Below are 16,419 nucleotides of genomic sequence, written 5' to 3'. Positions count from 1 at the left end.
ACCGGTGTGTCCAATGAGGGGATAGGTAGTTCTGTTTACGGGCCCCCCAGGCTTGGTTATCACTTCCTAATAATGTTATGTAAAGCTCTGAAAGCCCTGTCTATTTCATTGATGTATTTACCTAAGCTAACCATCACTGAACAATATCTCGCATCTATATAGGTTGTTAGTCAGCCATATCTCGCATCGAGAGACTGAACGTGCCCCATACATGGTTGCATAATCTGATGCACCCTTCTCATAGGTCGTCCCGCACCATGCCACACTAGTGTAATCAGAGCCGCATGTTGGCACACCAGCAGACCTGAAGTCTCACCACGCCCCCACAGAGCCCTTCATCCCATCTACCATGCCCTCCAAGTAGGTTCCCATCCTTTGCCAGAGGAGAAACTGTAACGCAACCCAGCTAGAGCTCCAGGGTGGTTGGGGGGGGGGGGGGGGTCATCCCTGGCCTTGGGCAGCTGAATCCCATGTGATTTGAGTGTCCCTAAGCCCAGCGGTGGTTCCAGGGAGGCCTGGAACATTCCCAGCCCTTTCCCGTAGGGAGAAGCTGTAACACAGGCCAGCCAGAATACCAGGAAGGCTGGGGAATCACGTACCTGGCCTTGGGCACCCATCTCCCATGTGGGCTGACATCCCTCAAGTGCAGCAGCAGTCCCAGGGAGCCCCGGCAGGGTCCCCCTCCCGGAGGTAATTTCTGTAACGCATCCCAGCCATCCATCCAGGATGGTCGGGGGTGATGTCCCAGGCACCCTTCTCCCATGTGGGTTGCCCAAGCCCAGTCTGGAGTTCTGGCTGGGCTGCGTTAACAGCTTTCCCCTCCGGAAGAATGTGGACCCTGCTGGAACTGCCACTGGACTTTCAGACGGTCAAACCACATGGGAGACAGCCTCTCCCAGGGAAACGCCAATGTTCTGCTGGCATGGGGGCAATTTGTGGCCTGCCCCCTGCAATTGTGTCCCATCCCACCAAAATATCTCCCCAGACGGCCCACTCCCGCCCACACCAACAATCCAGCCCCCAGTCTCACCCACCCCACTGACAATGGGCCCTAACTGTAGAATAATGAACAGTACTTGCACAACGTTGCAGCTACTCGTGTAGAAACATTTGTTACCTACGGTGACCCCAGCGAAAACAAATCACTACTACTCTCAGATCACAGGCCCCTTTTTTTTCCACTTGGGATGGGGGGGGTGCAAAGGGCCCACCAAACCTTTGCTATTACAAAATTCCCAGGTGGTTTAGGGTGACCCTCAGCCCACCTAAAATGCATCCTACCATTTCAAAAAAAATGTTCGTGCTAAATTCCCTTGCGGCACATGGGCACATTAGTGTGCCATCTGACCCCAGGGTTCCCAACACCTACTGCCCCATCCTTTGGGGGGGTGGACTCTCCCACCTTTTTATGGTGCCCCCACCAACCGAAATGGATGGGGGCATCTCATGCAGCCCTCCCTGGGGTCAGATGCCCCTTCCTAGGAGCAGATATTCACCCCCTGCCCACACTTGTCTGGTGGCCCTCCCCCACCCTAAATGGATGGGGTGGGGAGGGGGATCTCGTATGGTACTCCGGGGGAGTGCCAAAAAAGGACGAGCTATCTCATCCTTGGCAACAGGGGGGGGGGGTAATGTCAGGGACAAGAGCAGCGTAAAAGCAACTTGGCCTTTTCATTGAAACAAACACGCTAACTGAATACTCTTAGTGTCCATTTGGAATGATTTAAAAGAACCGCTGACTTAGAATGCTGCGTTGCTCTCATCCTTGACCTCTCTGCCACCTTCAACACCATCGCCACACTATCCTCCTGGACCAGCTATGCTCATTGTAATTCGTGGACACAACCCATTCATGGATCTGTTCTCGAATGCGCTACCACTAGCTCACATCCACCTCACGACCAGTAGCCAAAGGAGTCCACAAGGAGCATCCCCATCTCCCCATGCTCTTCATCCATCTAAGCCCTCTACCCTCACTCATCTGAAACCACAATCTTACCTGCCACAACTACGCAGACAACACCCAGATCATCCTTAAAATCTCTAAAACACGAGGCCCCAGCAGTCCATCTGTCATAATGCCTCTCTAATATTGACTACTGGATGACAATTGCCTCATCCTCAATCCCAGGACAACTCAAATCCTAGTCTGCAGGAAAACATCACTCCTCCCTCCGCCTATTCCCTGGCCACAATCCTTAGGCAATCCCACTGGCAACCTCCATCTTGGTGACAAACCTTGTATGCACACTGGGCACATTTATCACTCTCCAAACAAATCAATCACATTTCCAGTTCCTGTTTCTTCGACCTACGCATCTTTGGGCACATCTTTCCTTACCTCGCCCATCCTCACCTTTTCTCTGCCATTTCCATCCTCTCCCGCTTTAGCCTTCCTTGACCTAGACGCACCTTGAGGAAACTGCAAAGAATACAAAATGCTGCTACCTGCTCATTTAAAGCCATGTGAATCTATCATTCATCGAGCCATCCACAACACAGGACCAGAATTCCTTCATGACAAATTCACCCGCTACCACCCTTCAAGGACTCTAAGATCAGGCTCAACATCCCTCCTAGTAGTCCCAAGGTACAATTGGGCTAGAATTCTGTCCAAGCTCCGAAAATCTGGAACTCCCTTCCAGAGTACATTCGCGATCTTGACAATCGCCTAGCTTTTGTTCCTCAAAACCCTCTCCACTCCACACTCGATAGGCACACAATCACTGACCCAAACTCTGTACTCCTACCCACCAATACCCTATGGAGGCCGGCAGTGTTCACTGAGACACTCTTTAGCGCCCCACCCCGTCATCCCCTTGGCCCTGCACCACTCGGACTTCATACCAGTGAAACCACGAATAGCACGAACCAATCGAGGGTTGGAAAAGTGATGCACATAGATGGAATTCTGGGGTAGGTAATATATTGTGCTTTAATGCACCTGGAGTGTAGGAAAGGTGTTGAACTTCAATGGATTTTCAGGGATAAGGAAATTAGATACTTAGAAGGCCTTCAGGGGTGGGAAATACGATGCACCTGAAGAGATTCTCTGGGATATGAAATATGACGAACCAAGTTGGAGTTCAGGGACCGTACATGGGTGTGTAGAGGGTTCACCCACTACTGTGGTATCTCAAACCAAAGATTTCAACCTCTGTGCTACCCTATCGAAGTGTTCATCCATTTTGCAGACCCACAACCAAATGAACGCCATAATGGACTACAGGCATCACATTACCACAGCCAGTTAATAGTCAATGCAGACTATGCCCATGGGGTCCTACTTGGCGCCAAACTCTAACTTGGCAGACAAGTAGCTTATTGCTCGAGCATGTACACAAAGCTAGACCGTGCCTACGAGAGTAGCTAGCCTTCTCTTCCCCACAGAACACCAGAAGGAGGCTACAGCCGCAAAGAGCCCAGTTTCAAGCTTCAGGTATGTATATACGCACCACTCGGGTGGGCATCCGCCACAGGCATGGCTCTGCATCCACGTGCTCTAGAATAAAGCTATGGCTACACCTATTCCTGCGTAGCTGGGCACATAGGTTATGCACTCAAATGCCAGACTTGCGTCAACACTCCTTGCACTAAATTTCAGCAACAGCCTATGTCAAAAAAATTCGGTCTAGCTGCAACACATCGAATCTGGCTCACTAGCCCTCTGTCACTCCCCCTGCAGCACCCAAACATACCTGACCTCCTGGGATGCTTAATGGAGTTTAGCCAACACAAAGTACTTGTTCTTGGCCAAATGCAGACACGCATCTTCAACAACCCCTTAGAATTGTCCTCTTCACCTGGACTTCGGCCTCCAAGGCCAGCCACAAAGCACTTTGAGGCCATACAAATGGGGAAATGGTGCTATATAAATGACAATAATACAGTAAGAAGGAGCTACTGCATAGTTAGTATCACAGAACATCACCCTCTGTTACTAGCAAATGTCAAAGCTCTTTCTATGGTATCATAAGGGAAGTAACAAGCTGGGAAGGGAAAAGTTTTATCTATGCCATTCCATTCTAAAGACAGCCCAACATGAATACTGATGCTGGACCAGAGATCACTCAAGTCTCCAGAACTGTAGTATGTAACGCTGCAAGAAGTTATCCCTTCAATACAACATGGTAGACACATGACCACAATGGACATGGAACATGTTTATTTCAATACGTCAGATGCACTGAAAGTACTTGAGATTCGATGTGGGTGCAATCATCTTTTAATTCATTCGGAATGACCTACAAACCAAGTGTAATTTGGATGAGTAGGCACATATACGCAGACGTTATTTCATAAGCACCCAGATGCCTTGCTGACCACTGGAAAGCATTGCGGTACATGCCAAGTACAAATACACCAGTGATATCCACACCAAATGAGGTTCAAGATTGATGTGGACACTTTAACTTTAATACAGAACAAGCATTTGTGGGCGTAATGCTGAACTCCCAACGTCCACTGTCCTTCTCTTTGCAGGAGACATTGCAGCCCTTTGCCAATTTAGACTTCGGTTTTTGATTTATTTATAACTTTATTTAAAGTCTGGTCAGCATGATCACATTAACAGATGGTAGCATAATAAAACGTAGAGACCTAGTACAAGAGACCAAATTGATTCCTGCAGTGCCTATATTTCAAATTGTTTCTAATGAAGTAATGACTGTGTTGATTGAACATGACCAGATAAGTAAACTCTCAAATGACCATTAAAACAATGTTGTGATCCCATTACCTATTTACCCCCCTTGCTAACACGACAGCCTGTAATTGGTGGAATCAAACAAGTGCCATTTTAACATGGTTGCCGTGTCTGACATTCAGGACATCTACTTTTATGTAGTGCCAAATGCATGACTGCACATGAGACCCATGCAAGAGTGGCTCAGCGCTGGTTACAAGTGGATTGAAGATCTAGTTGCCACGTTTTCAAACTCTGGCCTTGAGGGCCAGATCCATGTCGGGTTTTCGGGATACCCCTCAATGGGCATGAGAAATTGGGTGCAACGATTCCAAATGTATGCATTTTTCCTCATGAATATTGATGTATATCCTGAAATCCTAGTCTTTAGGCCTTTGGTTTGACAACACTGCGTCTAGTGGTTGTAAAACACAAATGTATTCAATCCTTCTCATCGTGATAGATTAGCCATTTGTCATTATGACTATGCTGAAATATTGCCCATGCTATCACTATCTGAGCAAATATACTCGCACCATTGGAGCATTAAATGGCCTTGGTCATATGCAGTACAATACTACTCCTCGTTTAGGTACAATTTATTCACCCTATGTTATTACATGGTAACAAGGGACACAGAATGCTGTATGACCTTTCTTAGGATTATGTTGCCATTACTTGCACAGCGTGACGCAAGTCAGTTTTCCTTCTAGCCATGTCTTTCCACATGTTTCTGTAACTTGTCCTATCCTGGACTTGGACGGATTGACTTGACATTCCTAGTATTAATAGGCAGTTCTAGTATAATGCATTCTTGGATAACGAAAGCCTCTGCACTTGAAGGGGTCTCTAGGTACTTGAGAAATCATCACACAGCTATACACACAATTTATAATTTTCTATTTTGCACCTGTCCTCCAATGAATCCCAATTAACATGAGCACCTTACAAATGCACAATAAATAAATGATCACCTATCAGACTCCTTTTGTACGAAACTTTCTCCACTGCTTTCAAATTCTGTGCTTATTGGAACATCAAGTTGAGGTTTTCGTAAACATTAGCTCTTCATTTTACCTCTTAGATTCGTTCCTTGTTTGTCCTTAATTTATAACCCATGTTTACTTTTCTTCTACGCTCTCCCCCTTTTCCCGTTGCTTTCAGAATTTGGTTTGAAAATGCCTGACGGGGGACAAAACACTTTGTACAAGCGTAGGTGCTTGGCCTACTCGTGGTGATTTGGCGCAGCATTAAATTAAATGCGGCATAACTGGAGCATGTATTTTTCTTTGACCTTGTTAGTTTAAAAAACAAAATATGAAAATTGTGTTTCGGTTTTGTCCTTGCTTAGTGCTGCATATTCAAACTGCTAGGTTTTCCATATACTTGTGCTCGCTTGTTCACTCTGTTGCCTAGATTAAAATAATTTCTCTGCAATTGCTAAAGCTGAGCCCCGTTTCAGTACAAAGACACTGTAGTGCTAGTTGTAAATCCTGGTTTTATATCCTGGTACAGATTTTATGGTATAAGATTTGCCTTAAGGGGGGCTGGAGGGAGTTATTGAAGGATTGAAATGTGTTGGAGAAAATATTACATGCCTTAACTATGCACTGATAAAAATTAAATCACTATGAAGCAGTGCTTCTCCTCTTTCCTGTGGAAAAATAGATTTTCGAGTTTGTATTTGAGGATCCCCATGATGAATGGGGTGATGGGACTTTGCATTTAGTAACATGTCAGACATTGGAACTTCAGTTCAGGTCTCTGGTTATTGCTTGCTTTTGCAAAATATCTGCCTGAACGATTGTTTTTGTATTTTAAATTCACTTGCTACTGCTTAACACTGCATGCTCCTTCCCAAGACATGCCCAACACACTGCATGACATGCAACCTCCCTTTTTATCTCCGTATTGATGATCTTTGTAATCTAGGCAGGCTAGTTTAAAAAGTGTGTAAGCCTCAGGTCTTAACCCAACCTAGTTATTTGGCCTGTAAACTAACGTGACTAAAGTAAGTCTGTTGTTGCTGCCCCCCTTTTTAATCTCCAACCACTGACTCCTTTTTTTGCAGTATTTGGCAGGGGCTTAAAGCTTCCATATTCCCCAAACATTGATCCTTTCCTCGTGTCGTGCCAGATTCTCTTTAACTGTTAGATGTTTATTGCATTCACTATATGTAATTTTACATTGTTAAATGTTTGATGCATAGTTCACCGAGCTTTATTTTTTTCTCAAATGCGAAGCTTAGTAAATACTTTAAATAAAATGGACACACGTCCGCAATAGACTCCGGTTTCGACGCCCTGTCTCCTCCCCCCACGTCCCTTCAAAACCTCATCCTGCACACACACTCGCTCCATGTGAGTGAGTGAATTTTCTCTCTTCTGTCTAGATCCTCCACTGTTGAAATACAAGTTCCGTGAATACAAACATCAGAGAAGGATTGCTTTTCAAGGGGAGATCCTTTGTTAAGGTGAGTGGAGAACTGTTGGAAATTGGGGCAACGGAGGGAGTTATTTTGATATATGTATGGGAGTGAGGGTTGGGAGCGTTTTGTGTTTTTGTAAGCTACTTCGTGGTAGTCTGGTGGTGCCACTGCTGGTTTTCCTAGGGATGCTGGCAACTTTTAGGGAAACATCGAATAGAAAGTTAAAAATCTGCTCCCATCTAAATACTTGTCAAGGCCAAGTCTGGCTAAAACTCTGGCCCATCCTTATTTGGATGACCTAAATGGGGCGGAATGTTGGAAGGATGTCAGGCCATCTGGGCATGCTGCCTGGCTACCTGGGTGGGGGCCAGGAATCAAATGTGTTAATGTTCATACCTTTGCTCCTTGAATCCCAGGCTCTAAGGAATGATCTATGCGTGAAGAGGATGGTGGGGGGGCCTCCCAACACTTCCATCCTTACATAAGTGCTTACTCTGCAGAAGAGATTTGAAGGAGAGTGTGGAGGGCAAGGGGAAGAGGAAAAGATCAGGCATAAATTAGTTTTAAAAAAATTGGTTCGCTGAGTTTGCTAATTAACATTTCATTGGTTTTCACAAACATATTTGATTAGCAATTTGCTACTATATTTAATGTTACTGGTGGTTTTTCATACCCACATTTTTGAATGTACAGCAATGCAGCATTTGTGTGCACTTCTGAACACAAGTGAGAGGCTTGCCTGGAAAATGTAATGCTTAGTGCATGTAGGGGTCCCCAAAATAAAAAACTGAATTCAGTGCATTGCACTTTAGAGCTGTGTGCAGTCGGTGTTGTACAGTACAGTGCTACTGCATACTTTATGCCTGCCCCATCATGTGTAATGAAGTTTACACATTTCAGAAATCAGAAAGTTCAATAACCAGAGAATGCTGAAGATTAAATTTGCAGTATGGTATTGTGGTAGGCAGGTTTATTGGAAATGTCTGCTAGGCCAGATGGCCTTTGCCTGTCGTTGAGGGTCATTGATTCCAATAGTGATACAAATAGTTTGCAGGACCGGTATCTGCCCAGCAGCCCACGCTGCCATCAGGGTTGCTCATGCTTTCTACATTTAGGGAAGTCCTCTTTACATGGTTCACGTGCACTGACATACCTGTACAATCAATACAAAGAAATGTTTGGAAACGCATATTTCTATGAACTGGAAGTGGGACGGGTTGTGTGCCGGTCAGTTTGAAGTAGAGGTGTACTGAACTTCGAGTAAGTATTCAGCCGAATTCTGGCTGAAAAAAAGCTATTCAGCTCCAGCCGAATAGTTGCTTGCTATTCTGCTCTTGCCGAATACTTTGACATTCTCTTTTGAATACAATGCAACATGAACTCGGGGGTAAATGGACTTCAGTTTGCAAAACTGAATAGAATTAGGCCAGACAAATTACGATATATTTTTCAGCTGTGTGATAGCACTCTGCTCTTTAGGGCATGTTTTGTTACAGATTCTTAGACAAAAAATGTGTTCACCTTTTTATACTTGGCTTGCAAAAATACAGGAACATCTTTACTTTTGGCGAATATATAAACAAAAATGTGCATAGATACTGTCAGTTACTGTCATGTCACTTCCCGTTGCGTACATCATAATCCCCACTTCTTTTTTTTTTTAGGACTGGAGTCCTGAGTATAACATTCTAATATTTTATCCGAAAATTATAAGTTGCATATGTTTGTGTATTAGCAAGAGAGTGGCTAGGCTAAGTGAAAAGTGAGCAGCATTTGTTTCGTTGGGGTAAATAGTTGAGATGGAGTTCACACATCTCAGATTTCCTCTTGACTTGTGTCCTGCATGAGCCGACATGAACCATTTTGTACATTTCTATGTGAGCTGCAAAGAAGTTTTGAAACTCGACCACATGGACTTTGCAACTGTATAATTGTTTTTTGAAGCTTGCAGCATGATTTATTAAATAAAGCATAATGGTTGACAAACTATTTGGTAGTTGGCCGAATACTAAATATGCTATTCGGTACAGTTCTAGTTTGAAGGGAGAGGGATTCCATTGCGGATGATGGGGAGACTTCTCAGGTAACCAGCACTCAGATGGCAGCCGTTGCTCGAGGAGTGAACACAGTGCAGTGAGTTACTTGAGGATTCAACCTGCCTTGCAGAACTCCTGATTGGTCAGTACCTCAACTCCAGGTGCTACTATATAACCGTCCTAATCACAACAGAGGAAGGAAAGATCTGGAGACTGGTGTATAATTTTGCATCCAGTCTGTAAATATGCAGACCTACTGCAACAAACTTGCCTGTTGCAATGCCATCCATTCTGCTTAGTCGCCAACTAGAAGTTTACACAAAGCATCTGAGCTGGGTAAATTACGTAGTGAATTGTGGTTTGCTGACACTTGTGTTGCTTTAAAGTGACAGGCCAATTAGGTAGACGAACCATGAGTCAAGGATCAGCTCATGTGATCACTAGGGCCCCCGAACGCACTGTCACTAGAACGCAATTGGAACCCTTTTATTTACATTGGGGGTTCCTCCTGCATCGATACGCACACTGTGATGCCCTCGCTTTGGAGCATGCTGCGAATATTACGGCATCCCTTTTCAATGGTCGGGTGTGATTTTTAGCAGAGCAAAGGTCGCAATGTGTTTGCTATCCTTCAGCATATTGAAAGTAAGTTGGGATAGTTTCTACCCTACCCAAGACCCACTTTTTTTTAAAACATGCCTGATGGTGATGTTCACAGCATTTGTTTTAATTCGTTGGTCTTTTGGGGACATGCTGATTATTTTAGAGAGCAAACCATTACAAGTAAGCTTGGTGGGGATAACTGAGGCCAATACTGTTTGCCTTTTTTAAATACATACAGTGAGGCTATATTTGGTCTAAGGGTGTTGTACCCACTTCTCCACATCAATTAATTGGCAGATACTTTGCAAGAGATAGAAAGGAATACCAGGAGATGGGCCTAACATTTTTATGAACAACCTCCTAGCCTTTGGAATAGCGAAGCGCAAAGCATTACCATTCACTCAGACATCACTTTACATAAGGTATTTGTGGTTTATATTTCAAGAGTAGCCGTATGTGAAGGGTTGAACAGTAATGAGGGTGTTTTTTGACAACATAGTTTTTTTTTTTTAAAAACAATTTTAATGAACGTTTGCAACGTCCAATCAACATATAAACAAACGTAGTGGTGTATATATTATGCATTTTCCAGGTATCTCGTGTCATTTCAAACCATGACCGCTGCTTACCAGTTACTCTCCCCCCAACTTGATCTTACTCCATCTCGCTTCTGCCGTTATGTCCTCTAGGGATATTCCCTCTTCTGTGCCTTTTCCGTTTCAGCCCACTTCTTGAGCTCATTCCACCAAACCTCTACTTTTAGTCTGTTGCATGCTTTCCAGCTCATTGCAATTCTGCGTTTGGCAAGTATATAAGCCAGGTCTTTAAGTTTACTGACATGCTTTAGCTTGCGTGGTCTAGGAAACCTCCCCTTCCCCCCACACGACCATACCGATTCCACATCTAACGTGATCCCCTTCTCTGTCAGGCGGTGGGCTGCTTCTTTCCAAAATTTACTAATTTCTGGGCAGTCCCAGAACATATGTCATCCCAGCATTCACTTCTCCACACTTGGGACATGTTTGTATTTCTGTACTCTTAAATCGGGCCATCCTCTGGGGGCGGGGGTCATGTACGCTCTGTGGGTCACGTATAGCTGTATTTGTTGCAGCCTTGCATTCCTGTACACCTTTTTGTGATACCTATTTTCTCTCCCACAGCTCCTCATTCATGCTTTCTCCCACTTCCTCCTCCCAATCTCGTCTTAGCTGGGTCACTTCTGCCCCACCCTGGTCATCAACCGTTCATAGATTCAGGAAACCTCATGCCACCCCTCTGCAATGTCCTAGATTGTTTCTATGGCCGTATTGAGTTGGTCATCCAGTACTATTTCAGACCATGTTTCTTTTGCCCGTCGCACCAGTCTGGTATATGCAATATATTGCCCTAGATGTAGACCTGTTTCCTCCACCAGTGCGTTAAATTCTAATATCTTCCCATCTTGCCATGTGTCTCCCATTGTTGCAATACCCACCAGTTCCCAATACTCGCGTATAGTCTTCCTCAATTGCACATCCACTTTGGTCAGTGCTATTGGCGGTACTGGCAAGGAGCACAGAGTCGGATTCTCCATGGCCTGGCAAGCCTTCCGCCACGTTTGCCATCCCAAGTCCAGCATTCCCGGACACCCCTTTAACTCTGATTTTAGGCACCCATATGCATTCTTATAAGAAAAACTGAGCATTCTGACCTCCAGTCTCCGATGTTCAGTCTTCTGTTAGCCACCTGCCCACATATTGGCTGGCCCAATAATAGATTTCAAAATTGGGAAGTTTTATGCCAACTTTGTCATACATATTCTGTAGTTTCCACAGGGCTATTCTGTTCCTGGTGTTGTGCCAGATAAAGCCGCTACACATGCTCTGGAGTTTAATAAAGAATCGCTTAGGTATCATATACGGTATATTACCAAGAAGTGTATTGGTCTCGGTAGGACAACCATTTTCAACAAAGCCGCTCTCCCTACCATGGCCAGAGGGAGCTTAGCCTGGAATCGCATGCTATTCTCAGTTTTTTCTACCGCCTTCTGTGTTATGTTTGTCCTCCACCGCGTGATAGATATCTATCCCCAGGTATCTAAACGTTTCGGTCTCGCGGGGTATTTTTAGAATGGGTAGGTTCTCCCGCAGAATCCCTTTATATCTCCCCATGGGAAATATACACAACTTCTTAGGGTTGACTGCAATGCCAGAGAGCGACGCAAATCGCTCCATTACTTCTAGGATGTATTGCAGGTTTTCCTCCGGGTATCTAGAGTATAGCAACATATCAACTGCATACAATGATATTGGGTGTGACCCTCCTTTCGTAAAAATCCCCACCTCATACTGTTGTCTCGGGTATATCGCTAGGGGTTCCAGTGCAAGAATATAAAGCATCTGGGACCAGGGGCACCCATGTCTAGTACCTCTGCTAAGTTGCCATCTTCCTGAAATAACTGCTCCCATCTTCACCCTGGCTAGTGGTGAGCTATATAATAGTTTCACCCACTTCAGATACTCTGGCCCTATTCCATATTCCTGTAAGGCTATCAGCCATGGCCATTTAACAGAATCGAAGGCCTTCACTGCATCCAATGAAACAATTGCGACTTCCTGCGCATCCTTCTGTTTGCTCTATGACCCGGTGGAGCCTTCTGAGGTTGTCGGATATGTTCCTGTGCGGGACCTATCCAGTCTGATCAGGATGTAGGTTTGCTTATGACTTGTCTCAATCTCACCACCAACACTGCCGTGAGTATCTTACTGTCCTTGTTCAGCATAGATGGTGGTCTATACGATCTGCGGTCCGTGCTTGGTTTATTCGGTTTAAGAATCGGAATGATTATCGCCTCTTAGGGATTCTGCCAATATTCCTCTTTCAAACGCTTCATTTAGCATAGCCGGTAGCGGAGGAATCACTTCGGTCTTAAGTTTTATAGAACTCGCTAGGGAGTCTGTCCGCGCCCGGGGTCTTGCAAGTGGGTAATTCCTCAATCACTGTTTCTAATTCCCCCAATGTGATTGGGGCGTCTAAGGTCTCTCTCTCCTCTGCACTCAATTTGGGTAGGCCAATGTCCTCTAGTGGTTCCACTATTTCACCCAGTTCACCCCCATCTGTGTCTTCATACGATTGTTTGTAGATCTCTAGGAACCCTTCGTTCACTCCCTACAGGGTAGCAAGAATCTGTCCTTTTCTCCCCCCCTGTATTGCTCTATTCGTTGGTCTTGGCGTCTCACTTTTATACAGCCATGCTAACAACCTCCCCGGCTTGTCCCCGCCAGCGCGCTGCCTCGCTATGCAAGTTACATAGCCTCTCCCAGTTCACTTGGCATTCTTGCTGTAATTGGTTTATCGTGTCAGCCTCTCCTAGGGCATCATCCCCTCTGCGCATGAATGCCTCTAGTTTTTCCTCTGCCTTCTGTAGTTCTTGCATTATGCCTCCTTGCATCCCTTGGGATTTTGCTATCGCAAATCCCCCCCCCCCCCCCCACCACTTTAAATGCTTCCCATAGGGTGCTGGCTGATTTTACGCTTCCAGTATTGTGTTCGCAATATTCTACAATATCCCTCCTCAGGTCCCCTCTAAGCACTGACTTGCAATGCTTCAGCTCTCAGCCGCCACGTTGGAATCCTGGCTCTAGGGGCCTGATACTGCCATGTTAAGATCAGTGGCGAGTGGTCTGAAAGGACCCTCGCTTTATATTCAGTCTGCACTCTCCCGTCACCTCCGGAGAGGCAAACTTATATCATCTAACTGTGTGTACAAGTTATGTGGGGCTGAATAATGCGAGTAATGTCTATCATATGGGTGATGTAGCCTCCACATGTTTTCCAACTTAAGGTCCCTCAACAGGGTCGTTAGAATTTTGGCTGCAGGGGTGGGTTTGTCTAGTTTACTGTCTGACCTGTTAACCCTGGGATCCAGGGTGCAGTTAAAGTTGCCTCCCCATATGACCGCACCCCCCCCCCCATTACAGGCTTATTTTACTATATAAGGTCTTGACGTAGGACACAGTATCTTGGTTACTTGGTTAATACACACATCACTGTTTTTTATCAGTTCCCCGTACCGCAACATCCTTCCATCCGGCTCTCACGTAGATTGTAACAGAAAGGGGACATGCAGTGCTACCCAGGTGCTTACCCCTCTGGCATATGCCGAATAAGTTGCCCCACGGTGGTACCTTTCCATTGCTTCCTTATCACCTTGTTTTTCCTTCGTTAGGTGGGTTCTTTTAGTAGAGCGATATCTATTTTCTGCCTCCTTAGATACATCATGATCTTTTTCTCTTTAGGTAGCTGTTAAGCCCCCTGACATTCCAGGTAACTACCTTCAGGTATCCCATCATTCATCCATACCCAGTCCAGACACTGTCCCCCCCTCCTTCGTTTTTGCACTGCTGTGCATGGACGTTGCCTTGTTCCCTAGTTAAAATCACAGCACACCATCCAACTCCATTCCCAACTGTGACCCCAATGGTTGCCCAACCCCCTTTCAAATTCCCCAAACAGTTGCCCAGCTCCATCCCTGGATCTCAGGCTACCCTGCATCTAGCCCTTCTCTCGGTACAAACGATACTCCGTACTCTGCAGGGGGATACTAGAGTATCCCAACTAAACTACCTCGAGGGGGTTGGTAGTGCGTCTCCTGATATTACCTCCTGCTTTGCGCTGACAGCTTATCATAGTGTAGGCTCTGTACCATCAATCCCGTGTGCAATCTGCTATAATCTAGTCCCAATGTCAATATGTGTGACATACTTGTCACGCCGTGTGTCTGTCTAATGTCTCAGTGCAATGGCTTCAAGGCTCCAGTTCACATCTGTTTCACGCCATATCTGATCTGCCTCTCCAGTTGACCAATTCCTTGAATCCAGCCATGTCCTTACTTCCTCTAGTGAGTCAAAGAATAGGGCTTTATGCTTTAGGAGCACCTTAATTTTTGCTGGGTATAGCAGCATGTATCTACAGCCTGCCTCTTGCATTCTCTTTACTGCCAGATAATTCAGGCGTGCCTTTGTACCATGAGTGTATAGTCCGGATATATTGTGACTGTTGCTCTGCTTATTATTCCTCCCTTCCGGAAGTGTTGCAGGACTTTTCTCTGTCTTTATAGTTCAGGATCTTTGTAATAATCTGTCGTGGTGGGGCTCCTGGTGGCGGTTTTCTTATCGGGGCTCTTTGCGCTCTTTTTACTGTGAACCCTTGGCTTAGTGCTCAGCCCGTTATCTCCTGCAGCAACATATTCTCGATGTAGTTCGTCGGGTCCGATCCCTCTTCCCCTTCCGGAAGCCCCACAATTGCGCGCGTTGTTTCTGCAAGCCCACCCTTCTGCTTCTTCAGCTCTATTTTGAAGGTTCCGCACCTGTTGCAGCACGTGGACGTCCGTTGTGTTGGTTTTACATGAGCTTGTGCAGTCTTTCACTTCTTTTTCCAGGGTCCCTGTGCGCTCGGCCAGTGCACGCACATCTTGCCGCGGCAGATTTACATCAATACTCACAGCATCCATTTTAGACTGCAGAGCAGACCTTGCGTCTGAGATGGCTGTGTCATCCTTCCCATCAATATTTTCAGTTCCGCTATGGCGTCCAGTATCTGTTGGTGGTTGAGCGCCGTCGTGTTCTTTAGTTAGAGCTCTTTTCCTTCCCACTGGCTCTTTCCGTGACTTGTGGTGGTTTAGCATACTCCTCGATGGTGGGTTGCTTACCTTTGGCTTTGGGCAATTTGGATGCCATATCTCTTTTGGGCGAGCTGTCGGCAAGACATGCCTGTGACCTCAGCTTGTCTTTCAGGGCACTTGGGTTGTATTCTTAGGTGTACCACCAAGCTTGTTCCCTGCTTCTCCAGTAGTGTCCACAACTGTCCTGTTCCAAATCGGGGTGTGTCCCGTGGCACCTTAGCACCAGTTTATTAGCAGTGTAGTTACAATGTCCATGCCCCTACAGGCAGGGTAGTTGCTCCCCTATCGCCTCTGGGAGCCAGCTTATATTCATGTGGGGTCGCACAGTGCATGATGTCTCTGCGACCACCAGGCCAATGGCCGTCGTCGGTTCTTTATTTGGCTGTTCCCCCACCGGGTACTTTAATGTCTCCCAGTATTCTAATGCAGCAGTTGTCTGGCTCTAATGTGTAGGGTGCCTCCCTTCAAATGTTCTGTTTCCAACAAGAATGGCTTCCGGCAGGCTCCTCCCAATCCTCCTTTGGGTCACTTGTGCTTCAGCCCAGTTGTTTCTATTATGTGCGCATACATTCTCCACACCTAGTCACCTCTTCACTTATCCTGCGCAGTTTAATGACACTGCTCGAATGTCAGCGTTCACTGCCGGTCACCTGCATTGTTATGATTGTGACTAGTAACTCCGTCGGCCGAGTGCCTCTTAGCATTGTCCGCCTACGCCGTGTCCCCCCGCCTGGGTCCTCACTTGGGTGTGGGGCGGGCGTGGCTTCCTTACTGCACCCACTGTCCTGCTTCCAAAGGGCTATGCAGGCTCTTACGGCACAGCTTGTGTGTATCGTGGCCCCACCTTAACTCTCGTTCGGGAGTTCTATTTTGCTTCTCCACAATGCACCCGGCTAGGGCTACACAGCTTCATGTGCACCTCTGTTCCGGATCGAGTTGTGGCTCACTGTCCGGACACTCTATCCATCCTTGCTGACGTTCTCCTTTGTCCTCGGGCAGCGGCCAT

At 46.1% G+C, this 16,419-nt stretch overlaps 1 protein-coding gene across 3 annotated transcripts in view; it reads left to right on the top strand.

Annotated features, from left to right (window-relative positions):
• Positions 1-16,419, top strand: part of MED26 (mediator complex subunit 26) — a 220,319-nt gene that overhangs the window by 32,407 nt on the left and 171,493 nt on the right. Inside the window, exon 2 of one of the 3 annotated variants that reach the window (XM_069649199.1) lies at positions 7,077-7,157. The exons of the other annotated variants lie outside the window; for them this stretch is intronic. The gene's annotated coding sequence lies outside the window, so the exon portion shown is untranslated. The remainder of the gene's footprint in view (positions 1-7,076; positions 7,158-16,419) is intronic. 3 annotated transcript variants of the gene reach the window in all.

The sequence above is a fragment of the Ambystoma mexicanum genome, chromosome 1p, assembly GCF_040938575.1.
Source record: "Ambystoma mexicanum isolate Mex_15411 chromosome 1p, UKY_AmexF1_1, whole genome shotgun sequence".
Taxonomy (NCBI): domain Eukaryota; kingdom Metazoa; phylum Chordata; class Amphibia; order Caudata; family Ambystomatidae; genus Ambystoma; species Ambystoma mexicanum.
Note: the sequence above shows the minus strand (reverse complement) of the source record. Positions and strands in the feature narration are given on the sequence as shown.